The 22058-nt window shown below is 37.6% G+C and overlaps 1 protein-coding gene across 4 annotated transcripts in view; it reads left to right on the top strand.

Moving 5' to 3' along the window:
- RNF13 (ring finger protein 13) overlaps positions 1-22058 on the top strand; it is a 168776-nt gene continuing 146718 nt past the window's right edge. The window contains exons 1-2 of one of the 4 annotated variants that reach the window (XM_008707236.2): positions 708-861; positions 2443-2519. The gene's annotated coding sequence lies outside the window, so the exon portion shown is untranslated. Of the gene's footprint in view, positions 245-706; positions 862-2442; positions 2520-22058 lie in introns of those variants that run through there. The other 3 variants (XM_008707231.2, XM_008707242.2, XM_008707221.2) reach the window with 3 other exon arrangements.

Raw genomic sequence — 22058 nt, 5'->3', positions numbered from 1 at the left:
ACGGTTGACTTTTGCTGAGTCCCGGGGATGGCGCGTGTCAGGCCCAGAACGCTGACGTCAGCACAGCTCCGAGCCGGGCGTCCGGGTACTCGCTTTCGGCCTTCGGGCTGCTGCTGGCATCTCTAACAACGCGACCCGGGCACTATCTAAGGCGTTGGTGGGTCTCGGTCCCATCTCTCCGGACCTCAGCCTGGAAATCGTCCAGAGGGGATGAGGTTTCGTCCTCGCCCCTTCAGCGGGTCGGGTGAGTGTGGTGCAGGGAAGAGACTTGTCGGTGCCAGAGCCAACCCCGCCCAGGGGCAGCCGGCCAGCTGGGTCTCGGGCGGCTTCGTCCCAAAGCCAGAGCGGACCAAGCCGGCCGGCCCTGGGCGCTCGGTACGGTCCCCTCCAGACGCCACGGCCTCCACTCCTGGAAGCATAAGGTGGGGGGTAGGTTTCCATAGCCAGTCCCCTCAGGCAGCCTGCCCCCTCACCGACAAAAAGCGGATTCTTCAGCTGCGCTGCAGAAGCCCGCCCTACCCTCCTCTTCCCTTCGCGGGAAGACAGATCACGCGGCCAAGAACGCGACTCCACGAACTGGGCTTTTTTCCCTGCCAGCTGGAGCAGGCAGAGAGGCGCTGTGTGGGAGTGGGAAGGGGCCTTAGCAAACAGCTCTGTGGCCCAATGACTTTTCTTTGTCTTCGGGTGCCGGCCAATGAGCCGTGTGGGGCGGGACTTCCGTCTAGCCTTGGTGTTGTCGTCCGCGCTCGGATTCCGGCTGTGGGGGTCGGTGCGGATATTCAGTCATGAAGTCAGGATAGGAACTTCTCCCGCAGCGACGCGGTGGGCGAGCCTATTTGTGTTGCGGGGTCGGGCTTCCAGGTAAGAGCCTACCTGGCCTCGCCGTTGCCGGGCAGGGGATTGTCCCCCTCGCGGCCTGGCCGGGAGAACACACCCCCTCGCCGGCCCTCTGTGGCGGCCCCTCTGCTGAGGTCTTTGCTGCTCCTCCCCAGGCTGGGTGCGGAGGAAGTAAGGCTTTTTGCAAAAGATTACAAAAAGCAAAAACCCCTCTGTCCTCAGAGGGCCGATTCCCGCTCTCCTCCACCCCACCCCCACCCTTTGAGTTTGTACGTATCTAAAGTTGTATTATCTGTTTTGCTTCTCACATTCCCATCCTGCGGTGGCAGGACCCTGGAAAGATGCTCGTTCGGAAGGCGTCTCTTGGTCAAGTACCTGCAGTGAAGTCTCTGAATGAAATCACTTGACTTAAGTTGCAGGGACTGTGTAACCTTTGAAAAAAGGAGGGCAGTCACCTCCTTTCTTTGTAATCTCCTTCCATCCCCCACTGGATGCTTAGGTTGAAGGTGGGACGTGACTCTAGTAGGGACAGATTTCATGTCCATGTCCTCTTAAAGCCGGCAGCTCTGCCAGGACACTTACGGAGTTGACCCGCACTGATAAGAGAACTCAGTCCCAGTGAGGGAGTGGGCAGACACAGAAGCCAAGCGATCCCAGAAGCACTCAGGCAACTTTAGTGGCTGCCACTGAGTATTTTCTGCTAGTTTTTGGTGAATTCCTCTATTTTGTCGTAATCTGGCAGTAGTAAATTTCCAAAATTATTGTTCCATCTTCTGTTTCAGCACCGTGGGCAGCTGCTCAGGTCGTTTTTGTTGCCCCAAACTTGCCTGAATGTTAAATGTTCCTCCGTGATGCAGCAGGAACAGTGAAAACGAACGCATTCCTTTCAACAATGATCTGTTGTTCTCCAAGGAGAACATCTGCAGTTTTTGATACAATATAAATAAGTAAGATGGGTGTGCCTCCAAAGGGTTGTAGTGGAGAAACAGATCAATTCAAGATTTAAGGATGGGCTTGCAAGGGTTTTATCTACTTAAGGACCGCTTTTAATGGGTTGAGGAGATTAGTTCTCCTCAAAACTGGACTTGTAGTAGTTAACAAAACTGGACTTGTAGTAGTTAAAAGGAATTTTAAACAGAAGGTAAAAAGTGTAGTGCAGTGCTGTAGTTTGGAGCCCATAAGATTTATTAATGGATTTTGGAATCAATTTAGTGCATTGACATTAACGTTAGAAAGAAAAAAATATCAGAGGACATCCTATGGAGTAAGACTAAATATTATTTTATGAAGGTTTTGCTTCAGTTTTTAAAAAATATGTGTGTATGAAGAGGAAGATGTAAATGTATACCATATTGTGGATTATGGCAAAACAGTGACTCCCAGATTTCGTTGGGTTCGGCCTTCAGCTCTGCCACTTACTAGTTCTGTGCATTACCTGTGAGTAAGGGGAGATCTGTAGGAATGATTTGAAATAAAATGTTTTTTACATAGTTAAGCCTCAAAGTTTTGGGGTTTTTTGTTGTTTTGTTTTTGAAATGATTGGGTAGAAGCCTGGTTATTTCTGTGTCAGAAATGACATCTGTTTTATTAACATATTTTTACCAGCATGCTGTCTCCATGCGTAATAGTAAATGATGTGGACACAATCTTGGTTTGTGAGGTTTAATACTGAAGGGTTTGAGGTAAGTTCTCATCTATCCTGTTTAAAGCTTATTTCTCTCAAGCATTTTGGGAGGGGCCTAAACTGTTACTAGCATTCAACACCCTTCTTTTGACATATTTATCAGAAGTTTTTCAGGCACTAATTTTAACAAAGTTAAGGCAGGACTAAGGGTATGATAAGTTTATATCTCTGCGTTAAAGCATTTTATGTTTTATAATTCTTGCCATAAAGATGTATAAAATGAAGTGGCTTGGTCAGATATGGTATACTTACTTCATGTTGCTGTGACCTAAGAATGGTTAGTGTTTAAATAAAAAGTGTAGTTTTGGACATTTTAAGACCTGGGAGTTAATAATGTTTATCAGAAGACAAATGAGTTTGAGTCAAAAGAGTATTTTGTACTATTTGACATATTACTACCATATGGCATTGCATATGGTAGTTTCATATGACCTGAAAAAGGGAAGAAAGTTAGTAAGCATTGTTAGTTTTCTCAAAAGAGGAAACAGAACTAACAGACAAGTGAATTTCTTTTAATAAAGCATGGTTTAATAATTGTTTAAAAATTCCTGTAGTCTGCAAATATTTATTGAGTATGTATCGAAAGTATATTAAGCTTTACAAAGCTTTTACCCAAAAGTTGATTTGGAAACAATGAGAACATATAATTGGTATTGTCAGTTTACATATTATAACATATAAATAAAAACAACAGTAGTAATAGCTAACACTGATTTTTTTTTTTTTACACTATGGGCCAAATATAATTCTAAGCACTTTACATTATGTCCTATAATTCTGTTACTGTTGTGGTAAGTAATACAGTTATCCCCTTTCTCTAGAAGTAGAAACGAAGACCTTACAAATCCATGAGAGTTCATGCAGATTTTTAGTGGAGTAACTGGAATTTGAACCTAGGCATCCTGACTATAAAGCTTGTCCATCTTGTGCCATGTTTTATTTAAAAAAAAAAACAAACCAGAATGCTGGGGCACCTGAGTTGGCTCAGTTAGTTAAGCATCTGACTCTTGATTTTAGCTCAGGTCATGATCTCAGGGCTGTGAAATCGAGCTCCATTTTGGGCTGCACACTGGGCGTGGAGCCTGCTTAAGATTCTCTTAAGCAAAATAAAAAAAAAAACCAAAATAAATAAAAACAAGAACATAACAAAAAAAAATAAAATTAAAAAATACAGAATGCTATGGGGTTATTTTGGATTCTTACTTGTTTAGATGATCTTAGCTAAGCTCTGTTAGCCCTCTGTTTCCTCAATTCCTTCCTTAGAAATACAGTATTAAGCCATTATGCTTTTGTGGGGATTAAGATAATTTGTAAAGGACTAGACAGAATGTGTTCAATAAATGATACATGCCTCAGCCTTTTTCCTTTTATGTTGAGGATGTGATCATTTGAAAGGTTATTAGCAGTTGGAGGAGGATGGAAGAAAAAAATAGTTCCTCATAAGGATGCTACCCAAGCAGAGAGTAGAAGTAGGAAAGCAGAGAACATTTGCCAAGATTGTATGTTTAAGGAACAGGCTGAAGATAGATTGATACAGAGTACGGAGATGCCATGATAAGAATTTTGTATATGATTCTAAGTTGAGAAGAAGCCCTCTTTATGGATATGAATCTGGAATAGAAGTGCAGTGAAGGAGTTTAAGCCTGGAGGTAAGAATATCGTGGAGTTTAATTACAGTACAGTTGAGGCAAGAAGTGATGATGGTGGAATTGCAAGGAAGGGTATAGATTTGGAAAATGTTGACATCAGCATTGGGAACTGATCTGAGTATGGGTCTAAGACAAACTTTGAGGGAGGATAGTGATGTTATTTATGAAAATAAGGAGATTATGATGAAGAACAGGTTCTGGTGGGAGGGAATTTAGGACGAGAATTTATGATAGGGATTTTAGTGTCAATGCTGAGCTGTTCAGATATTTGGAAATGTACAGTGGGAGCTGGGAGTTGTGTGTACTCCATAAAGAGGGAAAAGCCCGTTGTGAGGAGGTGGTCTAAGGCAATCACTCTCCCGTGGGTCAGTTTCATAGGAGAGATACAACTCCTGAAGTCCTCAGAAATGCAGATTTCTCACTTGATAGAGACGTACCCACTATTTTTTCCTGTAACATATTTTGTGTCCTGGGAGGATGGGAGGGATGATAGTAGAGAGGAAAAACTTTGGAAACCTAGCAGTGCTCACATTTATTATTTGAAAAGAGAAGCAGTAAATTGGAGGCTCCGGATTTTCATGGTAGGAACTTGGAAGATACTGTTATTTTTATATAGTGCCAGGCATAGGCATTTGTACACAGATGTTGAACGTTGAATTGTTGTAATAGCTCCAGATTTGTTATTTTTGTCCTCTTTGTTATCCTGAATTGATAGCAAAACCTTTAAAATCAGAGAGCCTGTGTGCTTGTTATGGGGGCAGCAAGGAAGAGGGAACCCAGAGAGATTGTATTTACAGCCAGGATTGTGGGAGAAGAATCTCAAAGGATCAGAGGAGAAGGCTGCATGATGTGGTAGGAAGAATAGAAATTCTGTGACTGAATCCCTCTGCCAGCCATTCTCTGGCTTCAGTTCCCCATTCTGTAAAATGATGATAATACCAATTCTGACCTATTACCAGAAAGAAGGAACACATCTGGAGACCCTCTATACTTGAAAAAGTATAAGTGATAGAAGGACTTGTAGGTTTCTTTTCTTGGCAGATTTACTAGGGTTTGGTGCAGTTGGATAGGGCATGATGTTAAACAGTATAGTTTATCCATCTCTGAACTAATTTTAGTTCTCTTTAATGCAAGGTCTGAGTAAATGGCCAATGAAATAAAAAATTGGATGTTAGGCACACACACTAGGGTAAGGAAAGTTTTACACATCTTGCACAACATTATTGGAAACTGCTATCATCCTACTACTTGGATCCTAATACTTATTTATGCACTCAACAAATGTTGAAATAACCTTTTATGAGAGGCCCTGTTTAGGCACTCAGAGTACATCAGTGAACCAGAGACACAAATCTTTGTCCTCATGGACCTTATCTTCTAGTGGGACAAATAAGGTCTATTTTAATAATGGAAAGTAATTAGATCTTATACTATGTATTTTTAAAATCATAATTCTTTTTAAAGGATTTTATTTATTGTAGAGCATGCTAGGGGATAGGAGTAGAGGAAGAGGGACAAGCTCCCTCTGTGCTGAGTGCAGGGCCCAACGCCATGACCCCAAGATCATGACCTGAGCCGAAATCAAGAGTGGGACACTTAACCACCTGAGCTACTCAGGTGCCCCCAAATCATAATTTTAAATAGATAAGAGTACTATACCATGTTGTAACTAATATTGTGGAGCACTTTGAAGGAAGGGACTATGTTACTCTTATTCATGTGTGTCTCCCCATTTCCCCCTCTTCCCAGTGGAATGGCTTGGATATATTTAATACGCAGCAAATGTAGGTATTTGTTAAATGTTTGATAGGGAGACAGAATTGTGTTAAGGCAGGGGCCAGATCTTAAAAGAATCAGTTAAATGTAGCAAGTATTAAAGACCCAAGTACTAAGTAGATTGATGATTGGGAAAAAGAGAGGGGTGCTGTGAATTGCATTGCCTGGCTTGCCTATGAGGTTGAAATGGAAATAAGATTATATTGAAGCTGTAAGCATCAACATTAAGGGAATCTGGGTGTACCAAACTTGTCCACTAATTAGTTGGGTGACTTTACATAACTGTACCTCTCAGTTCATTTCCTCATTTATAAAATGATGTTGGAATTTTCTAGTTAAAGAAAAATGTGCTTTTAAGACTTAGAAAATATTTATTGCAGTAATGTTTCATTTTACTAATGAAGATAAAATAGAGCTGATCCTGCGCTTCCATTGTATAGTAATCAGACTGAATTTATACTTAATGAACTAGATATTTAAAAAAAAGGTCTACAAAATTAATGTTGTCTATTAATGTTACTTACTCCTATGACTGCCTTATAATTTTAAAAAATAAAGCAAAGTATAGCCTAATACATAGTTTCCCTTTTTGCCATTGTATAGGAAAAACAAGCCATAGTATTTTAGACTCTAATAATGGGTCTTAATAGTTATTCATACTTTCATACTTGATTTTTATAACAGCCTTTGATTTTGTGCCAGGTGCTAAGTATATAAATCAGAAAAGGTATATCCTTAACTTCAAGGAGTTTAAGGATAATGGGAGTGATGAACAATTAGTTTTGTTAAATTGTGGAGGCATAGAGAAAGAAGGCACTTACATAATGAGGGTCTGTGAGAAGAAAAGTTTGTATGGTTAGAGAAGAAAGACTGAGGAGTAACGAATGGCAAGGGACAAAGCTGGAGTCGTAGAGGCAGTTTATGAAGAACTTTCTCTGCTAAGCTACAGTTTAGTTTTGAACTTTATCCTACAGGTTGCTTAATCTGTTAACAAATTTTATGCAGGAAGTAACCTGATCAGGTGTTTGCATATCTACCTTCACATTCCTCTTAAGAGAATGATACACAAGGAAGATACGTTATTTCAATGATCTAGTCCTACTTGAGGAAATCAGTCTTTTAACTCTTTTTAGTCTTCAATAAAGTCTGAGGACCAGTGTTAATTTTGTGGTCTTAGGGTATCAGTAACTATGAAGTATTTGGGTATTAGAACATTTAAATGTTCATAGCCACATTAATATAAATTGAAAAAGCAACTGAAATTTTGGGATATTCTGCTTATTGAAGTAAGAGAACTTTTGGTCAGTTATAAGAATTTGATTCTTAAAGACTAGAAATTTGTTGAAGTTTGATTGAATGTGACTGTAGTTCAGGCTCAGTTTCTAATGACCGAGATATCCTGTTAAACTTTAAAGAGGGAATGGATTTCCAGGGAGAAATAACACCTTGTGATGTATGAATATTTCTAAATCAAGTCATGAGAGAGAGTAGGAATTGAATTTTTACTTTGCTTAGATATAAAACACCTCATAGGGACATCTTGGTGGCTCTTTGGGTTAAGCATCTGCCTTTGGTTCAGGTCATGATCCCAGGGTCCTGATATTGAGTCTCACATCAGGCTCCTTGCTCAGCAGGGAGCCTCCTTCTCTCCCCCTGCTTGTGTGCTCTCTCTCTCTCCCTGACAAATAAATAAAATTTAAAAAAAAATGAAACACCTCATAAAATGTTGAAGAACACTTTATTGATCTAGTTACCGTGCTTGTAATTTACATGTTCGACTTTCAAAAAAGAACTGTACTTGTAATTTACACATTTGTCTAACATTTATTGTAAACATTATTGGCTCAAAATTTTTTGAGGTGAAATTCATATAACCTGAAATTAACCATTTTAAAGTGAACAATTGAGTGGCAGTTCATGCATTCACAGTGTTGTGCAACTACCACTTCTGTCTAGTTCCAAAACTGCCCTAAACCCCTGGCAGCCACCAGTATGCTTTCCATTTCTCTGAATTTACTGGATAACTCCTGTTCATTATAGAAATCTCATAGAGATGAAATCATACCATGTGTGACCTTTGTGTCTGGCATACTGTTTTCAAGGTTCTGCCCTGATGTTGCAGCAACCTTGTCATAATTGTCAGTACTTCTTTCCTTTTTACAGATAAGTAATTGTTATTATATGTATACACTATACTTTATCCGTTCATCTGTTGATGGACATTTGAGTTCTCTCTACCCTTTGGCTATTGTGAATATTGTTGCTGTGAACATTCATATATAACGATTTGTTTTGAGTACCCGTTTTAATTTCTTTTGGGTATATACCAGGAGTAGAATTGTTGGGTCATATGGTAATCCTACGTTTAGCTTTATGAGGACTCACCAAACTGTTTTCCAATAGTGGCTGAACTATTCTATAAACCCACTGCCAACGTATGAGAGTTCCAGTTTTTTTCCTTGCCACCAACATTTGTTCTTTTCCTTTTAAAAATTAATGTTATTGCCATCCTTGCGGGTATGAAGTGGTATCTCACTATGGTTTTGATTTGCATTTCCCTAATGACTGATGAGATTGAGCATCTTTTCATGTGGTTGTTGGCCCTTTGGATATATCTTCTTCGGAGAAATGTCTATTCAAGTTCTTTGTCCATTTTTTAATTGGGTTGTCTTTGTATTATCGAGTTGTAAATGCTCCTATGTATTCCAGATACTAGATCCTTAAAAGATTTATGATTTAAAAGTATTTTCTCCTATTCCATGAGTTGTCTTTTTACTTCTTGATAATGTCCTTTGATGCATAAAAGTTTTTAATTTTGATGAAGCCCAATTTATTTTTGTTGCTCTTGCTTTTGATGTCCTAAGATTCCATTGCCGAACCTGAGGTCATGAAAACTTGCTTATAAGAGTTCTATCATTTTAGCTCCTATATTTAGGTCTTTGAACCATTTTGAGTTAATTCTTATATATATTTTGAGCTTGGGGTACAACTTTATTGTTTGTATGTGAATTTCCAGTTGTTCAATACCACTTGAAGGGACTGTTATTTTCCCATTGAGTGGTCATGGCACCTTTGTCAAAAATCAAGTGAGCATAGATGTATGGGTTTATTTCTGGATCTTAATTCTATTCTTTTGGTCTATATGTCTATCCTTAGGTCCATTCCACACTGTTTTGGTTATTGTAGCTTTACAGTAAAGATTTTTTAAATCAGGAAGTGTGAGTCGTTTAGCTTTGTTCTCTTTTTACCAAAATTGTTTTGACTATTTGGAACTTCTTGCAATACCATATGAATTTGAGGATTGACTTCCATTTCTGCATAAAAGGCTATTGGAATTTTGTCAGGGAATGTATTGAATCTGTGGATTGCTTTCAGCAGTATTGCCATCTTAACAATATTCAATCTTCCTAATACATAGTATATTTTTCCATTTATTTAAGTTGTTGATTTTGTTCAGCAATGTGTTACAGTTTTCAGTGTACAGGTCTTTCACCTCCTTGATTAAATTTACTCCTGGGCATTTTATTCTTTTGGGTACCTTTCTAAATGGAATGGTTTCTTAATTTCATTTTTGGATCGTTCATTGCTGCTGTGTAGAAACACAACTGATTTTTTTGTGTAACGTTCGTTGCTTTTAATAGTCATTTACTTTCTTTTTTACCTATGTGAACTGGATCATACAGATAAGAAATTGGAAAATGGAACATTAAAGAATTTTTATTTTTCTGATGTGAGAATATCCTAAATATGAATAGTTTGGGGTGTCCTTCCAGCATCGTGGTGAATGATTTTCTAATTATACTAGTGAATTCCTGGTATCTTGTTACACATACTTGGCCATTATAATAGAAGACAGAACATTTTATTGTCTTTAAGCTTTTGGAGGGGACTTAATTCTGATGTTACAGAGAAAGCCTTAGGGATAAACCATACTTATCACTGAATCTGGTTTAGAGATCCATGAGTAATAAAAAGATTGGAATGGAAGCTGATATGAGTATATAAATTATCATTAATATACATCAGTTTACCTTTCTCAGTTTTTCTTGAAAGTTTTCAAATATTTAGCCTTAAAATTTTATTATGAATGCACATATGAGTGGTTTCAACCTCAGAAGTAATTAAAGCAATACAAACTTATACAATAATCAGATCCTCTGGAAAGGCTGGGATTTCATGACACAGACCTGTATTTGAATATTAGCTCTACTGTATAAGAGGCGTTGGGCAAGTTACTTAAAAATAAGAGCAAATACTTATAAAGTGCTTTCTATATATTAGGCATTGTTAAAGCACTTTATGTTTACTGATCTAAGTCTCAGTTTCTTTATGGAAAGATAGTAGAATCGACCTCTATCGATTGGTAGTATTGTGAGGATTAAAAACAATAATGCAGGGCGCCTGGGTGGCTCAGCCGTTAAGTGTCTGCCTTCGGCTCAGGTTATGATCCCAGGATCCTAGGATCGAGCCCCGCATCGGGCTCCCTGCTCTGCGGGAAGCCTGCTTCTCCCTCTCACACTCCCCTTGCTTGTGTTCCCTCTCTCTCTCTCTCTCTGTCTCTGTCAAATAAATAAAATCTTAAAAAAGAAATTAATAATGCATATTAAGTACTTAGCCAAAAATGTAATAAGCATTCAGTAAACATTAGCTATTTGTATCTTATAACTTTACCTAACATCAACTAAGATGAGAAAAGGATAATTAGTGCAATGAAACACACACTTATTTAGAAGTGTAAATGGAACATTATTTCTAGAAGGCAGTTAGGCAATATGTATTAAGTCTTAAATGTTTCTTTGGTGTAGTGATTCCACATCTAGGAATTTATCCTAAGAAAATCAGAAATGTGTAAAGATATTTATTTTAATCATAGAATTATTTGTAATGGTACTAGTTGGATTCATCTTAATATTAACAGTTGGGGAATGGTTAGACAAAATCATGATTGAGCTATATAATGGCTCAAGAATTAACGTGTTGTGAGAAGTTTTATTACAAAGGAGAAGTGTTTGATACAACTTTCAGCTAAAAAGCATATAAGCCATGATATAACATGATAACAAATGATGCAAAATATGCATGGAAAAAAACACTGTCACTCATGGTCGGATCAGAGAAGCAGAACCATTGTGAATAAAGTTAATGGTATAGAATAAGGAATTAGGGACGCCTGGGTGGCACAGCGGTTGGGCGTCTGCCTTCGGCTCAGGGCGTGATCCTGTGGATACGGGATCGAGCCCCACATCAGGCTCCTCCGCTATGAGCCTGCTTCTTCCTCTCCCACTCTCCCTGCTTGTGTTCCCTCTCTTGCTGGCTGTCTCTATCTCTGTCGAATAAATAAATAAATAAATAAATCTTAAAAAAAAAAAAGAATAAGGAATTAGATTTTAAGAAATTCTGGCAACTGGTTATGGAGTATTTCATAAGGATGTTGCCTTTGTGCCTTGTATGTTGGGTGAGCTGGGGGTCATTATGGGTTAACTGGGTGGCAGTAAGGAAGAAGAGCTGAAAGTGAGGTTTGGAGATCAAGGATGTATTAGAATCAACTGTGAGAACTAACTGCAACACATGAGGACAAACACTAATGTTATGTGTGAATGTTAACATTACGGGTAGTCAATATTTTCTTTTCCTTTCTTTTTTTCTTTATCTTTTTTTTTTTTTTTAAAGTATGCTCCATGCCCAGCATGGAGCCCAAAGTAGAGCTTGAACCCACGACCCAAGGTTAAGACCTGAGCTGAGATCAAGATGAGAAATGGAATAATTACTGTGGTAGACAGAAGAGTGACCCCAAAGATGTCCACATCCTAATACCTGAAACCTGTGAATATATTATCTTATGTAATAAAAGGAACTTTGCAAATATGGTTAAGGACTTTGGGGTAGAAGATTATCCTGGATTATCCAGGTAGGGGGTTTAGAAGAAGGAAGCAGCAGAAGAGGAGTTTAGAATTATGTGGTGCGAAAGGTGTCATCTGCCATTGCTGGCTTTGGAGGTGGAGAAAGGGGCCTACCAGTCAGGGAATGTGGGCTGCCTCTAGAAGCTGATAAACATAACAATCAATTGTTGTGTAATTGAAAACATTTTTGTTTTAAAGTATACATGGATAATAGCCTAGAATAAAATATGAAATTTGTGTGGCTTTTAAAAATAAATGATACTTCAGAGAGGCTGTTGGTGCTCTTTCAGATTCTGTGCCTTAATAACGTGCTAATGGCCATATATTTATTTTCCTTTTTCTCCTGTTGTTAAGTGAAACACTGCCTTATTTAAATACTGTCAAAGATAACCATGTCAGTTACCAATTTATTTCTTTCTGCTCTGGACTTCCCCATCAATACCTGTTCCACACAAAGCACTGGACTCTAAGCAGTTCTCTTTTACAAAGAGCAAGATGTTAAGCTTTATCAGGTCCTGAAGGGGACAGAGTGCTAGAGGGAACTTACTAGAGAAGGGTTTTTTCTTCCTTGTTCCTGTGACCTGTGTTTTCCTTTTCTTGCTCTTGTTGCATGGTCCATCAGCAGTCCATATGGTTGAGGACATCTGGTGATTGCCTCAGCCATGTCCCCCCCAATACAGAAGCCCTTAGTGATCTCACAGCCTCAGTTCAGACCTGGTGACTATTTTGCCACAGCCTTCTGAAGTGGGTATCTTGCACCTCGGGCCTCCTGCCTTCAGTACCTTGACTACCTCTGCACATGGGCCCACCAGTCTTGGCTTATCTTTACCTCGGGAATTGTTTCCTGCAGTTTTCTTGACATGGATACTGTGCATTCCAGGCCTTGTGCCTACAGTAGTATCCTGAGTACCTCTGCACACCTGTCCACCAGCCTCAGCTTGCCTGCACTCCAAAGCATTCTTTCCTGCTTGCCTGGCAACATTGGACCAACTCTCATTTTGATAGCCTGGTGAAATTCTCTCTAGTGTGCTGCAACCATACCTTCTCCAATGAGAAACCCCAGCCTTGGGGAGGGGACCAAGGGGGAAAAAAAGGGAAAAAAAAAAAGAAGAGGGGGGAAAGGGAAAAAATATTTCCCATCATAGTTTAATAATCACGTTTCTTTTAAAAAATTAAAAACTTCTTTATTGACTTATAATTGACATACTATAAACTGTATGTATTTAATATGTAGAATCCTTCTCTCCTGCTCCTTGCCATCCCTTGTTACATCTTTATAGTTATTCCATCATCGTTTACTAATTACTTCTGTCAAACATTCTCTGTTTAATTTACTTTAGTTTCTGTCTTGTAATTGAACACAGCTGTTATAAAATTGATCCCTGGAGTGGTTCCAGGAGGTAGACCTAAAAACTTGAAGTTTTGGTATTGGTTTGGTCATGTTTTTGGTTTTGAGCACAGTGCTGAGCTCCTTGGCAATGGAAGTGGGGAGCTAGTAATCCATGGCATCACAGTTAAGCTATTGCCTGTGGTTCATAGTGATTTATTGTCAACTGATGTACATTCCTCGGAGCCCAAATGGCTGCTACTTTTGAACTTTATGGCAATAATATCTAAAAGGACTATAGTATGGGATGGACGTTTTGAATGCTTTACAGAGAGAAACTGACAAAGGATTTCTTAACTTTCAACTTAAGATATGCCCTTTTTTCACATTTTTTGATTGTTCATTTCACTTCAGAAGGCATTTCATTTTTAAATTGTGAATAGACTTATGAATGATAAGACCTTATTGCTTGCTCATTAACTTTTTTTTTGGTATGAAAGTAATGTGCACTTAGAAAACTTGAACAAGTGGAATGGATTTTGTTTAAGATTTCTGTATTTTAGGCTTTTGTTTGGTATACATTATATAAATGAAATAGACTTTTAGAAAAGTTTTAATTTTTTAATTTTAAAAACATGCAGCTAAATATAAAGAAAATATAGAGTTCCACCACTCAGAGTTTATATGTATTAACAGATTGTTTTCTTTTATCATATTTTTTTTTAATGTACATATAAAATACTTTTAGTGTTAAGGTCTTAATTTTTTTTTTTTAACCATGATTAAGGGATGGCCATATTCAGAGGCTCTGCAGAAGATAACACCAAGAGAGGTTATTTGTGCATTCATTCTACAAATATTAAACACATAATACAGCCATGTACTGTTTAGATACTTGTGATACATTTGTAAATTAAAGATTCCTGTTTTGAAGTAGTTTGTAGTCTTGCAGCAAAGATGGACACTAAACCATAAACATAACATTTAAGGAAACTGTAATGTGATAGAAAGTAATGAATATTATGAGAAGTTTAAAAAAAAATAGAGGAGACTAAGAAGTGAGGCATGGTGGGTACAGAGGCAGGTTGCAGGCATTTGCCAAGGGAGAGTGTGGTGTACACAAAAGAAGGCCAGGAATAGAGCTCTGGGTGATATTTTATTTATTTTTACTTTAAGTTGGTTCCACATCCAGCTTGGAGCCCAAAGTGGGGCTTGAATTCATGGCCCTGACATCAAGACCTGAGCCGAGATCAAGGGTCCGACACTCAACTGACTGGGCCACCCAGGCGCCCCTGGGGTGATATTATAAAGAAACAGTTATCAGAAGGAATGGCATAACTTGATCTGGTATCCCATGCTCCTCCACAATTAACATAGTAGGCCAGATTTCATGCTTACCATCCAAACTGTATGGGTCATTGGGCATGCTCAGCTTTTTGTTCAGAAATTCTGCATAAATAGGGAGGGCTAGGGGCTGAGATAATGGGTACGGAAATTGGTTCATTTATTCAGCCCGTCTCTAGTACATATAGAAATCGAGTCCCCTAAAGTAGGGAAACTGGAATGACAGCACAAATTAATATTTTCCTCTACATTGTTTTTGTTTTTCATTTTACTTGAGAAGGTTATCTGAGGATTTGATGGGAAAACAGTCCTGTCAGATACTCGGCAGAGTACCTGGCTTAAAATTAAGTTCTCTACTGATGTATCTATAGCGATGGTGGTGACTTTTGTGTGAAGCATCCTAAAAAGATATTCTGGTTCAGGAGATTGATATTTTGAAGTATACCGAGCATGATATTTTGATAACCTAGGAAACAGTTTCCTGTCATGTTTCCTTACATGGTGCTTAAGACTCTCATATCCATGAAAGCGATTTCATTGCTTTTGTCTTTTTCTTGTTTGCTGGGTGGCTTATGGCTGGCTTGGCAACCTATGGGTACTGGTGACAACAGTCGTATTTGAGAGAATTCTGAAGCGTATTTTTGTTAGCATTCCTATTTCTTTCTTTCTTTCTTTTTTTTTTTTAAACTCTAATTCACTCCCTCTACTCCATACCTCTTTGACTTGAAGTTTATGAATAATGACTTGCTGTGCCAATTGCCAGTGTCTGGCTGAGAACAGTGTTCTCCAAATTTGGCTTATTCTAAGGATTCACTAGGGGACATTGTTTAAAATTTGTATCACAGGCCCCCAGGTGATAAGTGCTGTACTGGACTAAAGCGTATTTTCCAAACATCCTTGGTGATAAGAAGCAGCTGGAGTACATGTTAATAATAGGAGTAATATACATTACCACATATCATCTCCTGTGCACTGAAGGAGAAGATGTAACTGGGGTTGAATAACGAGTCTGGATTTTAACAGTTGCATATTTGTTGACACGCTTAGTGTGAGTGTGATCTTGGTAAGCTACTGCTTGCCAGCTTTTATAACATTTCCACGTAGCCAGAAAAACAAAACAAAAAAATCTTGTTTTAAATGGCAGTCTGCTTTGTTCTCGGGTTTTTTTTTTTCTTTCAAAAAATGGTTAGAATTACAGAAACAACAGTGCATTAAACATTTCTGTATGGTTTTAAGGAATAATGATCATGCAAATTCCCATCTCACCACAGCCCAGGTTGAGATATGGAATATTGGTGGCATACTAGAAGCACCCTTTCCCTGATCACACTCCCCTGTCTTACCCTTGAAGTACCCAGTCTTATTTTTATGATAACTTCCTCATTTTTCTTTGTTTTTACTTTTTAAATGTGAATCTCTGCATAATGTCATCTGCATTGTCTTTCAAAGAACTTCATATGAGTGGAATTATGTTTGCATTCCTTGTGGCTTCTTTGGCTTAGGGTTATTGTTGTGAAAGTCATCTGTATTATATAGCTGTTGTTCATTTTCATTGGTGTAGAGAATTGCATTATACGTACATACCACAATTGATTAATTCTATTTTTAATGCCTAATGCTCAATAATGTTTAATATAAAAAAGAACTCATTTATTTCTGCATGAGACGAAGAGGGTATATGTTATGGACGAACAGGACATGAATTCTGTCACTCAACAGAATTTCCAAGAATATGGAAATATTCTTGATTCTGTTATAGTTGGTATTTTGAGGGAAATAGTAAAGTATTGTTTCTATGGTGGAAAAACGTCAATGTGACTATGTACTGAACATTGGGAATAGCTTGCATGAGGCCCTGAGGCTGGAAAGAATTGATGTTTTGCTATTCACTAAGCTTTTGAAGTTATACATTTGTTCATTTTGTTTCATTTGTTGGAATCAAATTGTAAAGCATTGTCACAGAACCTGAAAAAATTTTGCTTTGGTTGATAGTAATGGTTAAAAATCTTAGATTAGGCTTGCTTTTAGTTTTGATGGCTTCACATTAGAGAAATTAGATGGGCAACCTACAGTTTCCTTGCAAAGAACTATTAGGCATCTTATTTTTGCTTAAAAAGTTAATTAGGCCTTGTTGTTTTGTCTTTTGTAACACTTTTGTAACACTTTTTTTGCCTCTCAACCATTTCTTTAAAAGCCATGCTTTATGGGAATTTAATTTATATTAGTAGTTCCCAGTTGTTAAAACTCTTGGAAGTCATGATGCTTTTTAGGGAACACTGAAGTTATTGATGCTCTCAATTCATACAACAAGTGATTATACTATTTTGGAGGAAACATTATAGTACCATATATACACATATGTACATGACCATTAGCACATTTGTCTTTTTTATGGAATGTGATTTGGCTATTATAAATTTTACACTAAAGTAGTTAATTAGCTGTTCACTTATTTTTTTCTGTTAGCACTTGCTATAGCATATGAATATATGGATATATTCTTTTGATGCATTTTGTAATATAAAATTCATTTATGGAGAAAAGCAAATTGAAAGATTACCATTATTTTAGCAGTGGAATATTTTAGTCCATTTTTGGAATGCTTGTCATACTCGGGAAAATAGCTTGAGAAACAATAGGGTATGAGCTTATTCAGAGGCTTTCCTATGGAGGTGATTAGCTGTTTCATGAGTGTTATTTGGCATTGAACCAGTTGATGTTAGGATGTGAGTTATCTTCAGAATAAAAAGTTGTTTGGAAGGGAATTTCCTAAAAGTTGTTGGTCTTAAACACTTATTAAATGCATTCTCATTTGTAAAATGAAGGTTTAGGATGTAATTTTGTGTAGATGAATTGTATGGTATTGTCACAGATTTAAATATGAGGTTAGGATTTACTGTGATGCTTGGGGAAGTTTTAAATTTTTAAATTTTAAATTATGGAAATCCCAGACCAGCATTAGATGAGTAACTGGTGTCTTTGCTCTGTTCGGCCATACAGATGATGATAATAATAATAATAATACAGATGATGATGATGATAATAATAATAATAACAATAACAACAACAACAAGTGCCAGCCAGGGTGCTCAAGTTCTGAAAAACAAGGCTGAGAGAAAAGTAACAATCAAGGGTTTGTTCTTTGAAAAAATCAACAAAATTAATAAACCTTTATTTAGCCAGATTTAAGGAATAAAAGAAGGCTCAACTAAAATCAGACATGAAAGAGGAAACATTATTACCAATTTTACAGAAATGAAAAGGATTATGAAAGAATACTGTGAACAATTGTAAAGCAAAAAATTGGATAACCTAGTTGAAATGGAACACACAACCTACCAAGACTGAGTTATAAAGAAATAGAAAATCTGAATAGATTTTATGACTAGTAAGGAGATCAAATCAATATTTAAAACCTCCCAAGCAAGAAAAGCTCAGGACCAGATGGCTTCACTGGTGAAGTCTACCAAGTATTTTTAAAAACAATTATACCAATCCTTCTTAAACTCTTCTAAAAAGTTGAAGAGGAGGGAATACTTCTTAGCTCATTGTGTAAGACCAGAATTATTCTGATACCAAAGCCAGACTAAGATACTACAAGAAAACTACAGACTAGTATTTCTTATGAATATTGATGGAAAAATCCTCAATCCTAGCAAACCAAATTCAACAACACCATGACCAAGTTCTGTCAAGTAGTAGGCACAATTAGATATGATCAGAGATCGTGGTGATGGCTCTACCTCTAAGAAATTTGCTTGGTAGTTCTCAAGGATTTCTAGCGTATTATCTACTATATACTTCCTTTGAAGAAATGCAGCCTTATTCTGATCATAGGAATACTTAGAATGAATATAGAGTCATGTTCTATTTTTGGTAATTATCAAGAGAGAGGGAGAGAAGGAAAGAGTAAGAGAGGGAAAGATAGGGAAAGGGAGAGAGAGGGCGGGATGGAGGAAAAGAGATAGGTATTTGTAACTAGCAAGAGTTTTTTTACCAAAAAAACCCAAGTTCAGCTACTTGTTGCTTGAAAAGCCAATACTCAAGAGACAAGTTTTTTTGGTTTTGTTTTTTGTTTTTGTTTTTTTTTTTTAGAGATTTTATTTATTTATTTGACATAGAGACAGCCAGCGAGAGAGGGAACACAAGCAGGGGGAGTGGGAGAGAAAGAAGCAGGCTCCCAGCGGAGGAGCCCGCTGTGGGCCTCGATCCCAGGACTCTGGGATCATGCCCTGAGCTGAAGGCAGATGCTTAATGACTGAGCCACCCAGGCACCCTCAAGAGACAAGTTTTGACTGGAAAGAAATATGATTGTGATGAGCACTGGGTGTTGTATGTAAGTGATGAATCACTAATTCTATACTGAAACTTACATTACACTGTATGTTAACAAGATAGAATTTAAATTTTTTGAAACATATGGGATAGGAATAAGCTGACTCCACACTGAGCAAACCCCTGACGTGGGGCTTGATCTTACGACCCTGAGATCATGATTTGAGCCGAAATCCAGAGTCAGACACTTAAACAGCTGAGCAACCCAGGCACCCCACTAGCTGGAATTTAAATAAAAACTTGGGAAAAGGGGCACCTGGGTGGCTCTGTCAGTTAAAAGTCTGCCTTCAGCTTGGGTTGTGATCCCAGGGTCCTGGGATTGGAGCCCCTCTCCTGGCTCCCTGCTCAGTGGGGAGTCTGCTTCTTTCTTTCCCTCTGCCCCTCCCCACCATTCATACTGTCTCTGGGCTCTCTCTCAAATAAATTAAAAACAAACAAACAGACTTGGGGGGGTGGTAGGGTAAAGGAAAGGAATATGAGCTTTATTTAGGATGCCCACCATCTGGGCAAAGGGCTGACTCTTGTCCAAAAACCAACTCTGAGGTTTCTGCCTGGCCCAAAGATTTTTAAAGGAACTTTAGGGCAATTAATCAGTAAAAGGGGAGCACAGTGGTCTGTAACACTTCTTGATTGCGTGCAGCTACAGACACCTTGGTGCCTGGAGGTTGTGTATTGGTGCCTGTGTATTGGTACCCTGGGGGGGGGGTACAGATTGTAGAAGAGTGTTTGGTTCCCAGACTTTCTAGGAAACAATGCATGATCTATAGATATACCATGAAATGTTTAGTTAATCATACAGGCTAAAGGTGCTTGCTAAAACTTAGACTGCTTGGTTGGCCAGAAGGGCCAAGGTGGTGACTTCAATTTTATTAGAAGGCTTTTCTGTGTGTTCTTTCTATACGTGGTTCTAAAGAAATGTCTTCAGTAGAATGTGTTCTATTTGGGGGGTGATAAAAGTCACAACAAACAATACTTTATTGAATTTTGTTATAGAGGCTGCAGTAGTTGAGTTAATTCAAAGAAAAGAGGCTAGTGAGAATTGTAATGGAGAAGAAAGGTATAAAACCCACTCTGCATGAGCAGTGAGGGGTTCTGATTGACATTAACACTCTCAATAAATGGGCATAACCTGACACCAGGTTTCACTAGCTTTGTAGAAGAATACAGACTAGGAACATAGCATATCAATATATATCTTCACTGAGAAGCCTTACGTTCATCCAGGTGCAGCTTTACTATTCAACGAAGAGTATACTGGATTGTGATAAGCATATGTGGGTGTATATCAAAGCAGCGTAGGAAAGTCTATAGGAAAGCAGCCACTTTTTGTAATAGTCCATGAGTAGCTTCCACATTTCTTAAATGTCGCACTTGATTTCAAGAATGTTTCAGGGAATGTTTTTGTTTTGGTGACAAGTTTTTATAATTACAGTTTTTCCCCTTGTCATGCTTTCCTATAAGTTAGGAAGTCCTTTTTGTAATAAGTAATGTTATCTAATAATACAGTTTGACAGTCTATATCTTAACCCAGTAGTTTAAGTGCTACAAGAAAGCATTGAAGGATTTAAGCTTATTAACCTTTCTCTCTGGAACACTACTTGGAGATTTGTATGATTTTTGTGTTTTTTTTTTGTTTTTTTTGAGAATGTGTGTTAATAACCATGGATTTTTCTTTTCTTTTCTTTTCTTTTCTTTTCTTTTCTTTTCTTTTCTAACAGAAATTGTGTATAGTTACACATAAAATTTTGTGTATGATACCATAGGATTCTTAGTTTTCTCCTGAGTTTTCCTTTGAAGATAGAGGAGTGTATTTTAAATTTCTGGGCAACACAAAGGTATAGAGCTGGTGACAGCAGGGTGCATTCTTGCAAGTCATGAGTTGATCAGAGCAAGTATACCTGTTGGACTACTGGGGAATAAAATTGTTTAGGTTGGGCAGACTCTGAAGATTTTATACTTTTTGCTACTTCTTAATCATTTACTTCTGTTGACTAACTGCTTGTCTTCCCCCCACATTGATTTCAAAATTCTTTCCTTTCTTGACTTCTGTGAAATCAATCTTTCTCTTTTTATTTTCCCTTTCTCCAGACCCTTAAATTTAGATATTCTTCAGTTTTCTTTAGCTCTCTTCTCTTTTTAATTTTCACTTTTACATTAAGATCACTTTAGTTATCACCTATTTGTTGATGATTCCTAAATCTCTCTATGCTTTGGGTAGAGCTCCTGACTTCTATTTATCACTATCTGTTTACATGTCCACCAGAATATTTCACAAACATTAAGTGAAAAAAAATTCCCATATTGTACTCACCTCCACTAACTGTAGTTCTCCTTCAGTATTTCCTCTTTTGTCTTTTGGCAGCACCACCCAAATTTTCTTCCTCCTGTATTCCACCGCTGTTAATTCCTTCTATGCATATTTGTATTTATTCCAGAGTTGTCTTTTTAAATCCTAAATAATCTGATTTTATGATGAAGTAACTTAATCATTTTGTCTCAAAATCACAGTTAGTATGTGTCAGTACTGCAACATAAACCTAGGTCTGTCAAATACTAGATCTCCTATTTCTTGTCACAGTTATACTACTACTACTCACTTCTATGACCTTCAAAAAGCTAAGGGTGTGCCTATAAGGTTTAACTACAAGAGTATTTATTGAAGAGTTTATAATAGTAAAAAAAAATTCCAGCAATAGAGATTCCATTCTATCTGTTATAGCACATTTATATGGAATGACGTGTGGTCATTATACACTATGTTTTAAACCAGTAGTTTTCATTTTGTATAAACAAAGTCATGTGTGGAAACCCAATGTATTAAATACATTAAAAAAAAAAAATGTTTAGAAGGTGTGGAAGCCCCAGAGTGCCTCCTGGACTTGCTATCTGCAGTGGTTCTCCAGGAGATGTTATGGTATAGGGTTTGAAATTTTTAATTTTTTCAAGTATAGTTAATGAATTAGGAAAATATTCACAATATATGAAGTGAAAAGAATACATTTAACAAAACAACATGCACATATCGTATATCCCCAGTTTTGCTAAATAGATATTTGAATGTACATATAAAGAATGGAAGGTTATGCATCAAAAAACAGACACTAGTTATTCCTTAATTTGGTGATTATGAGTGATTTAAATTTTTTGTACATTTTCTACAATGAACAAGAACTAGTCTTGTAAATAGAGACTATAAAAATTCCAGA

The sequence above is a fragment of the Ursus maritimus genome, unplaced genomic scaffold, assembly GCF_017311325.1.
Source record: "Ursus maritimus isolate PB19 unplaced genomic scaffold, ASM1731132v1 scaffold_20, whole genome shotgun sequence".
NCBI classification, from domain to species: Eukaryota; Metazoa; Chordata; class Mammalia; order Carnivora; family Ursidae; genus Ursus; species Ursus maritimus.
This window is presented reverse-complemented; position numbering and strand designations above follow the sequence as displayed.